Source organism: Drosophila miranda, chromosome XL (genome assembly GCF_003369915.1).
Source record: "Drosophila miranda strain MSH22 chromosome XL, D.miranda_PacBio2.1, whole genome shotgun sequence".
In the NCBI taxonomy this organism is placed as follows: domain Eukaryota; kingdom Metazoa; phylum Arthropoda; class Insecta; order Diptera; family Drosophilidae; genus Drosophila; species Drosophila miranda.
Genome location: NC_046673.1, coordinates 3,410,389 through 3,421,053, shown reverse-complemented (window position 1 = coordinate 3,421,053; position 10,665 = coordinate 3,410,389). Strand labels below are relative to the sequence as shown.

General features: G+C 38.1%; 2 long non-coding RNA genes across 2 annotated transcripts; both read left to right on the top strand.

Annotated features, from left to right (window-relative positions):
- On the top strand, positions 1-1,538 carry LOC117193983. The gene is made up of 3 exons (XR_004474716.1): positions 1-143; positions 377-485; positions 570-1,538. It is a non-coding gene; the product is annotated as an uncharacterized LOC117193983 (long non-coding RNA).
- A 6,756-nt stretch (positions 1,539-8,294) lies between these two features.
- LOC117193865 lies at positions 8,295-9,832 on the top strand. The gene is made up of 3 exons (XR_004474715.1): positions 8,295-8,437; positions 8,671-8,779; positions 8,864-9,832. It is a non-coding gene; the product is annotated as an uncharacterized LOC117193865 (long non-coding RNA).
- Positions 9,833-10,665: the final 833 nt, after the last annotated feature.

Below are 10,665 nucleotides of genomic sequence, written 5' to 3'. Positions count from 1 at the left end.
TTTTTTTTTGTATTTTTCGATGGTGTATCGGCATAATTTGCTCAAAATCGCTGCGCGGAGATATTTCACTTCTACGCGTCATGGCTCCGCGCGGAGATACATATGTATGTATGTCGGAGATATGACGCTTTCAAACGACATTTGTAAGTCCTCCAGAAAAAAAGCAACATAATTCCAATATTATGTCGCAATATTATCGCATGGATTAAGTAATAAGCAATCTTGAAAATATTTTGCGCTAATAAAAATTAATAAATACATTATAATAAATATATGTACATCGAACTTAAATTTGTATTTTATTTTTATTATATTCTTTATTTTTGCTATTCGAATTGAACGCAACGTCGCTGCTTACAACGTTGATGCCCTGAAGGCCAACGCTTGTCCGGGTGGAGGCACTCTTAACCATGTGTCTGGGACGGACTTATCTCGTTATTCGTTATCTCGGACTCGTTATCTGGACACTACTTTTTTCCAAAACTGTAATACATTTGTATTCGGCAATGACTTCATGTCTACATTAGTTTTTACTAATTTTATTCCACTTCTTTGGTGACTATCAACAGCTTAAAAAATCTGCTCAAAAATAGTCACAAAACATTCCATCACTAGGCGCAGCTGCCATCCCTAGATTTCCACAGCCCAGACAAAAGAACGGCATACACACACACACACATATACAAAGTAACGGCAAGCAGAGGCCCGAACTTCGGGCACAACCAAAGCGTCGGAATCCGAAAGCGGGCAGAGAGAGTGCCGACAGCGAAACACATACATAGGAGCAGCAAAAGAACCATGCGGATCTGCATGTGCCAAAGCGAGAGGGAAGAGACAGAAGCGGCTCAGTATCACCTCTGCCTCTGCTTCAATTTCACGTGGCCCACGGACTATAAAATGGAGGCCACATGCTGTCTTTCCCGCATTTTGCCAAAATTCGCCATAGCGCAATATATTATCGCATATACAGTCAGCACAACATTTATTCGGACACTCGTCTATATCAACTTTCTTTATAAATAACTTGAAAAGTATTTAAGTTTGAAAAAAAATTTTTATTTCATTATGAACATGGATATTACTACTACTAATTTCAAATCTAAAAACATAAAAAACCTTTTTTGGCATATCAAAAAAATTAAAAGTATCAAAAAGGCCACTTTTTTACGCACAACAATTATTCGGACACTTTTTATTTTGTACGAAAAAAACTTATTGTCCCCAATTTTTTCTGATTTCAATATTTTGTGGGGCCGCCCTTAGCTTCAATAACAGCTTTTAGACGTCGGGGCATACTTTTTACCAAATGATTGGTTTCATTGGGATTAATTTTCTCCCATTCCGTCATCAGAGCCGTTTTAAGGATTTCCTTGGAGGAAATTTTATGTTTCCTAATTTTTTTTTCTAGCAAATCCCAAACATGCTCTATGGGGTTCAGATCTGGTGACTGCGGCGGCGTTTTTAACTGCTTGCACTGATACAACAGCCATTCTTGAACCAAAAACGAGGTATTTTTGGGGTCATCGTCTTGTTGAAACAAGAAACTCATCGCTTCAAGACCCAATTTTTCGACACTCGCCATTGAATTGTCAGTCAAAATTTTCTTGTAGATGTGTTTGTCCATCTTGGTCTCAATAAACACCATTTGCCCAGGTCCAGCTGCTTCTTACACCCCCAAACCATTACATTTCCACCGCCATGCTTCACTGTTGGGATGAGGTCTTTCTCTTTCATGGCTGGATTATCCTTTCTCCATACTTTGGATGGTCCATCATGTCCGAATATATTATATTTAGACTCCTCACTAAATATAACATTCTCCCAAAAAGAATCTGGCTTATTTAAGTGAAGTTTTGCGAACTCCAATCTTTTTTTTTGTTCACATCGGAAATGAAGTGAAGCATGGCGTCTTTTTCCCACTTTCTTCTTCAAATAGGCCCACAAATTTTCAATGGGGTTAAGATCGGGACTCTGGGGTGGTGTATCAATAACTTTTTCACAGTTGTAAAGCAGCCAAGCTCTCACATTGGACTCTTTATGTTTGGGATCATTGTCTTGATAAAACTTAAATTTGGCCCTATTGTCCGTAATGAGACCAAATTTCTCCGCACTGCTTTTTAAATTTGTTTTTAAAATTTGGAGGTACTGTTTGGCATCCATTGTGTTCTCAATAAATTCAATATTTCCCACTCCTCGGCTAGAGATGCACCCCCAAATCATAGCCGAAAGTTTTCAAAGCTTTACAGTCGGAATGATGTTTCGGTTATCTAAAGCTGTTAACGGCTTGCGCCATACTCTGGGTGAACCATCATTGAAATATAGCATCATTTTTGTTTCGTCGCAAAATATGACGTCATCCCAATACTCTGCCGGCTTACTGATCATGTTAACAGCGAAAGTGAAGCGCTTTTCCACATTGACCGACGAAAGCAGCGGTTTTTTTCGTGCCACTCTGGAAGAGTATTTATGGCGTAGAATAACCTGGCGTACTGTTTCGTGTGAAACAACCAAGTCAAGTTCTTCGTCAAGTTCCTTGGCCAGAGTCCTGACCGATATTTGCGGATTCTGATTAATTTTCCTCATGATTATGCGGTCTTCCCGTTTGTCTATCTTCCTTTTACGGCCACCTCCAGATTTGGTTTCCAGTCTCCCTTCGTTTTTCGCGCGACTTAGGACATTGTAAATTGTTTTCCTTGATACTGAAAACATGTCTACCATGTCTGCAACAGATTTGCCCAACTGGTGATTATAGTAAATCAACTGGACAACGTCAAAGCTTAGTCTTTTGCCAGGCATTTTAAAAATTTCAGAAAGTTAGTCTGTAGATGTGCACCGGTCAAAATTTCGCAACCAAATCAAAGTCAATGCAAAAATAGAGCATCACTGAGCAACGCCAAAAGCATAGATTACAGTAAAGTCCCGTTTTTTCTAAGAACGAGATCAAAACAGAGCTCGAAAATGTAGTGGCCAGTTGTGACTCTAAAACTCCAGAGAACAGCTTGGGAAGTACGGCGCTCGCGTTCAACATTAACTCTGCTCTTTACAAAAACAAGATAAGAGATCAATTACAAGAGAGCAGTAGTTTAAGCTTCCATTGAAGAGCTTAATGTCTAATTTAGAGAAGCAGCGTGGATTTGTGGGAGTTATGTTTTAAAGCTTTACTAGAAATCATAATTCCGTTAGTCGTGGAAGCTATGTGTAAGCTTTGCTTAGCATCGTACGATTACTCCGTTATCTAGGGAAGCAAGGTGTAAGCTTTGTCTAAAATCGTACGATTACCCCGTTGGTTGTGGAAGGTAAAGTTCCGATCGTAAGGGCTAATGCAAGTAATAGAACTTCTGGCTAGATCATTGCTATAGTGAAGCTGCGCGAATTCGGATGTGTCTTTTTATACAAATATATATATACAAGTGAATTTGAAAACGTTGTGCAATCAAACACGTGCCAAGTAAATTGAAGTTCTGGTGGACTACATTATTCCTTTTTTATTAAAAAAAAATAAAAGGTATTTGGACCTTACAATAGTGACACAGCTTTAACAGTCTCGTATCATAGGGCTGGAAATCTTACTACGTTCGACACTGGGAAAGAAAAACCAATTGACCCCCCTCCAAGAACGAGGTCGTCAAAGTCCATCGATTTCTTAGTAGATCTGGGAAAGACCTCGGATTTCCCAGGAACCAGCATCTACATAAACCAACGATAACTACAACCAAATAAACCAGAAAGAGCCGTTCAAAGATATACCAGAGTGAAACCCGAAGTTATGTGGATGCATACTTGAGCTGAAGTACATTTTGGAGTAAGACGAGAAGAATGGTTTTCTTGCGAGTTCGGAGAAACTAATATGCCGCCCTCGTCACCCTTCTCGCTTATGAATTAAGCGCGCGGCTAAGGCTTTCGCATGTAGTTCTTCGCAATGTGTGGAGTGGCTCTCAAACTGTGAAAATAAAACATTATTCTGCGGCGATCCACACTGCCGTTTAATAGTCGTCGTGTGAAAATGTACCAAAGTATTAGTTTTGAGTCTCGTCATGAGATTTTCCATTTATTAAAGATTAGGCTACGCACTAACTATTTTTGTATTGTCTAGATTTAAAAAGAAAAAAAAAAAAACCAATAATGTATATAATTACCCATAATTAGAAATTAGCGCAAATGAAAACCACATTTTTTTAAGATCCGCCGTTGAGTGGCAAATCGTCGTCGTACGGGTATGGAAATGGAAAGAAAATCGGTGTTTCATCCGAATTAGAAGTGAAGACCTGTATATTCATAATTTTTCTCCCTTCCTCAGAATATGTTCCTACGTCGCCCCTTGAGCTCAACGGACACGCCGGATAATTCGTATAAAGTATGAGTGAGTTACGAAACTTCCTTAAACGGAATTCTCGATTATTTTTGAAATATATATCTGTCTGATAAAACTTCTATTCTGGTATATAAAACAACCATATCCGTGCCATAATTTAAAGCGGATCGGCTACTAATTTTTCTTTCACGTTTGCCTTCTAGTTATATAATTATCATATTTTTCTCTTCTTTCCAATTTAATTTCTTTTACGCCATATTCTCTACACATAAGTCCTATATACATATACACATATAACTAGGTATAACTGGATACTATTTCCTCCTTCTTTATTTAATTACTTTATGCTAAGTTTATACTTATCTGGAAAACCATGAAGTCCAAACCCTTAAATTTTGAATTATTAAATAATAATTAGTAGATAATAATGGAACATTAAACCTTTCGTGTTTGTCCTGAGTAGAGCCTGAGGAAGTCCGATGATCAAATAGAGATGCGCTCGATTAGGGTTATGCTGTCGATTAAACGGCATACAAAGGTAGGGAGGGTAGAGAGGGGGTCAAAGTCATCTGAGTTCCCCAAGAGCGACGGAATATAGCCTGACTATTTGTCGGTAGTCGGTTAAACAGTTAGTTAAAATTCACATTCTTTTCTTTTTGATTTCTTTTGTAGAGTTCCTTTTGAACATTAAATCAAGTGTACCTAAAACATCTTTGCGAATGTGTTCGTATAGCAGATAGGAGAGTAGGAAAGATCCCACGACATTCCGGCGAGCTAGTTAGAGCATGGCTAGAGGTACACGTTCCGAAATCCTGCTATACTATTGGTGTCTGACCGTCAAAAAAAGTATGTACAACCTCCATCCGTACATACAATCTCACACCTCTACGAATATGAATTTCTGGCACATTACAAAAACGAAATGTGTAAAGAGTTTCTTGACAGTGTCAAAAATGAGTAATCATTGTTTTTGTTGTTTTGTAAGTTACCTATTTATAGTTTTGTTATTTTTTTTTCACTAACTACTTTATAATTAATCCCTGAATGGTTATGAATTAAAAAAATTTGATAAATTTGAACTAAAGGCCATTATTTTCTTATCCAAAGTCAAAAAATTTAATTTATTTTCAGTGTGTAAAGAGTTTCTTGACATACTGTGTGTATGTACAATTACTCCATTTTCTTTTTCCATTTTTCTTTTATATTTTACTAAGCTACTAATAATTCGGTTCAATTGTATAAACAGAAAGAATTCGTTCGCTTTTAAAACGGATGTTTGTTTCAACAAAAACAACGTTCACTGTAGGTCAGCGGTGGCCTGTTCATTTACTCCAACAACAAAAACAAAACACGCGTAAAAATACGTACCTGCTCGAGCCAAGCCGCACAAATAAGGGTTACTTGTTGTTATTTTTTACAAATTTGACTTTTCATACAATTGAGATTTTCTTTATTTACCGCGAAACATATTATTAATTATTTAAACACTGCACTTACTTGATAATAATAATAATAATAATCACAGCACTTAGCAAATGCAAAGCGAAGAAAGAACGAGGGGGAACGTTGTGAGTTGCTGAGGAGACCACAACTCCTTTATTTATACCCGATATTTAGTCAATGCGGCTCTCCTCCGGCAGACGCCGCGAATATTAAACGACACGACAAAGAGTGCGTGCGAGAGAGACAGAAAGTCAGTCAGAACGTGTCGTCGGGCGCTGCGTAGCCACTGTAAATTGATTTGTTCCTTTCGGCTATAAAAATGATCCGATCTGATCCAGATTCAGCAACCGGATATCGGATACCGGATTGTCGAATCTGCAATATTGTGGATGCAATAAATTTTCGTCCTTTGTGGAGGCCGAAGGGGGTGGGGCGAAATTTTGAGATATACGTTTTATAGTGAGATCTAACAGCCTTAATAGTTTCTGAGATTTGTGGATGCCCCAGATTTTCGTCCTTTGCGGGGGCGAAAGGGGGTGTGGCTCCGATATCACAGGAGTGTGGATACCAAATTTGGTTGCTCTAGCTCTTATAGGTTCTGAGATCCTTGAACTCATATTTTACAATTGGCAAAACTGACCATGAAACTTAATTCTTGATTCTGGCTATAATAATTATACGATCTGGCTTAGATTTTACACTCTAGAAGATATAGTCATCCTCTACGATTCTGCAATTTTCTTGTATCTTTGAAATTGTGGATGCCACAGATTTTCGCCCTTTGTGGGGGAAACAAAAGAGAAATCAAAGGGCTCGATTTGGCTGGCGTCAACGCCTAGATGACATTCGTCATCGCTCACTGCTGGTACAGACTGCAGGGTATTTATGTTTGTATGTCCATATTTCCATACTTGGGCGGTAATTGTTTTGTTTCGGACACACAGTATGTCGAAAAACTCTTAAGGCACTGAAAATAAATTAAATTTTTTGACTTTAGGTAAGAAAATAATGGCGTTTGATAATACTATCTGAAATATACTATATGAAAATACTATATTTCCGACTCCTCGGCTAGAGATACGACCCCAAATCATAGCCGAAAGTTTTCCAAACTTTTCAGTAGGCATGACGTTTCGATTTTCCAAAGCAGTTAATGGCTTGCGCTATACTCTGGGTGGACCTTCATTGTTGCATAACATAATTTTTGTTTCGTCGGAAAATATTACGTCATCCCAATACTCAGCCGGCTTACTGATCTTGTTTCCAGCAAAAGGAAAGCGCTTTTGCACATTTACCGACGAAAGAAGCAGTTTCTTTCTTGCAACTCTGGAAGAGTACTTATGACGTAGAATGGCCTGGCGTACTGTGTCGTTTGACAGAACCAAGTCAAGTTCCTCGTCAAGCTTATTGGCCAAAGTCCTAACCGATATTTGCGGATTTTGGTTAATTTTCCGCATGATAAGGCTGGCTGATAAGGTCTGATCGTTTGTCATCGCGACTTAAAACATTGTTAATAGTTTTCTTTGATACAGAACAACAGTGGAAAACAGTGGCTACGCTATCGTAGTCACTGAAATTTCATTGGTTCCTTCTGACTATAATAATTATTATAATAATCCGGTCTGTTATAGCTGTTATAGCTGTTATAGTCTCTGAGATCTCATCAGGACGCACATATAAACATGGCTTTATCGACTCGAATATTGATGCTGATCATGAATAATTATACTTTATAGCTTTGGAAACGCTTTCTTCTGGGCGTTACACACAACCACTTTCACAAAAAATCGAGCATACCCCTGTGCTCTTTGAGTATCGGGTATAACTAATTTTCATTGTTAGTGTCGTATGCAAATGTACTGAAATGAGAATTTACCACTGTGCTACCAGCTCGCGTTGGATACCTATAACCATATTAAAATTTGCGTGCTGTTTTAATCCCTAACACAAGATCGATCGGACTGGACAGGCAGAAACGAAACTACCAAGATTGACTAACTACGCACACATAGAGGTTGCTCTGCACAATTAATTAACAACAGTAACGAGCAGCCCGCTTGGCTTCCTTCTCTAAATTAAAATTTAACATTTTCGTAGTCCATGTTCTTATTCTCTGAGAAACCGAATCGGAATGAATGCAGCAGAATAATGCGGCATATTTTTGGCGCGCGCCTCGTACGCTTTGCCTATTGCACTGAAAAAAATAATCTATAACATTATATTTTATACACATGTTTAATAACAATAAATTATCTACATATTTACATATTAAATAATACGTTTATATTACTTTAAATACAGCACGGCCTCCTTTAACAATTTTTGTTTAATGAAATTAGCTTCCTAATAAAAACGCTATTCATAAATTTTGCAGTAGCTACATATATTTGCTCAAGTAAGACAATGTTTTTTACGGTGCATTTACAGTTAAGTAAACAGCTGAAGATAAAGAGTATGTGTGAGAGGGACAGAAAATCAGTCAGAACATGTCGTCGGGCGCTGCGTAGCCACTGCAAATTTATTTGTTCCTTTTGTTTTCTTTTTTTTTGTATTTTTCGATGGTGTATCGGCATAATTTGCTCAAAATCGCTGCGCGGAGATATTTCACTTCTACGCGTCATGGCTCCGCGCGGAGATACATATGTATGTATGTCGGAGATATGACGCTTTCAAACGACATTTGTAAGTCCTCCAGAAAAAAAGCAACATAATTCCAATATTATGTCGCAATATTATCGCATGGATTAAGTAATAAGCAATCTTGAAAATATTTTGCGCTAATAAAAATTAATAAATACATTATAATAAATATATGTACATCGAACTTAAATTTGTATTTTATTTTTATTATATTCTTTATTTTTGCTATTCGAATTGAACGCAACGTCGCTGCTTACAACGTTGATGCCCTGAAGGCCAACGCTTGTCCGGGTGGAGGCACTCTTAACCATGTGTCTGGGACGGACTTATCTCGTTATTCGTTATCTCGGACTCGTTATCTGGACACTACTTTTTTCCAAAACTGTAATACATTTGTATTCGGCAATGACTTCATGTCTACATTAGTTTTTACTAATTTTATTCCACTTCTTTGGTGACTATCAACAGCTTAAAAAATCTGCTCAAAAATAGTCACAAAACATTCCATCACTAGGCGCAGCTGCCATCCCTAGATTTCCACAGCCCAGACAAAAGAACGGCATACACACACACACACATATACAAAGTAACGGCAAGCAGAGGCCCGAACTTCGGGCACAACCAAAGCGTCGGAATCCGAAAGCGGGCAGAGAGAGTGCCGACAGCGAAACACATACATAGGAGCAGCAAAAGAACCATGCGGATCTGCATGTGCCAAAGCGAGAGGGAAGAGACAGAAGCGGCTCAGTATCACCTCTGCCTCTGCTTCAATTTCACGTGGCCCACGGACTATAAAATGGAGGCCACATGCTGTCTTTCCCGCATTTTGCCAAAATTCGCCATAGCGCAATATATTATCGCATATACAGTCAGCACAACATTTATTCGGACACTCGTCTATATCAACTTTCTTTATAAATAACTTGAAAAGTATTTAAGTTTGAAAAAAAATTTTTATTTCATTATGAACATGGATATTACTACTACTAATTTCAAATCTAAAAACATAAAAAACCTTTTTTGGCATATCAAAAAAATTAAAAGTATCAAAAAGGCCACTTTTTTACGCACAACAATTATTCGGACACTTTTTATTTTGTACGAAAAAAACTTATTGTCCCCAATTTTTTCTGATTTCAATATTTTGTGGGGCCGCCCTTAGCTTCAATAACAGCTTTTAGACGTCGGGGCATACTTTTTACCAAATGATTGGTTTCATTGGGATTAATTTTCTCCCATTCCGTCATCAGAGCCGTTTTAAGGATTTCCTTGGAGGAAATTTTATGTTTCCTAATTTTTTTTTCTAGCAAATCCCAAACATGCTCTATGGGGTTCAGATCTGGTGACTGCGGCGGCGTTTTTAACTGCTTGCACTGATACAACAGCCATTCTTGAACCAAAAACGAGGTATTTTTGGGGTCATCGTCTTGTTGAAACAAGAAACTCATCGCTTCAAGACCCAATTTTTCGACACTCGCCATTGAATTGTCAGTCAAAATTTTCTTGTAGATGTGTTTGTCCATCTTGGTCTCAATAAACACCATTTGCCCAGGTCCAGCTGCTTCTTACACCCCCAAACCATTACATTTCCACCGCCATGCTTCACTGTTGGGATGAGGTCTTTCTCTTTCATGGCTGGATTATCCTTTCTCCATACTTTGGATGGTCCATCATGTCCGAATATATTATATTTAGACTCCTCACTAAATATAACATTCTCCCAAAAAGAATCTGGCTTATTTAAGTGAAGTTTTGCGAACTCCAATCTTTTTTTTTGTTCACATCGGAAATGAAGTGAAGCATGGCGTCTTTTTCCCACTTTCTTCTTCAAATAGGCCCACAAATTTTCAATGGGGTTAAGATCGGGACTCTGGGGTGGTGTATCAATAACTTTTTCACAGTTGTAAAGCAGCCAAGCTCTCACATTGGACTCTTTATGTTTGGGATCATTGTCTTGATAAAACTTAAATTTGGCCCTATTGTCCGTAATGAGACCAAATTTCTCCGCACTGCTTTTTAAATTTGTTTTTAAAATTTGGAGGTACTGTTTGGCATCCATTGTGTTCTCAATAAATTCAATATTTCCCACTCCTCGGCTAGAGATGCACCCCCAAATCATAGCCGAAAGTTTTCAAAGCTTTACAGTCGGAATGATGTTTCGGTTATCTAAAGCTGTTAACGGCTTGCGCCATACTCTGGGTGAACCATCATTGAAATATAGCATCATTTTTGTTTCGTCGCAAAATATGACGTCATCCCAATACTCTGCC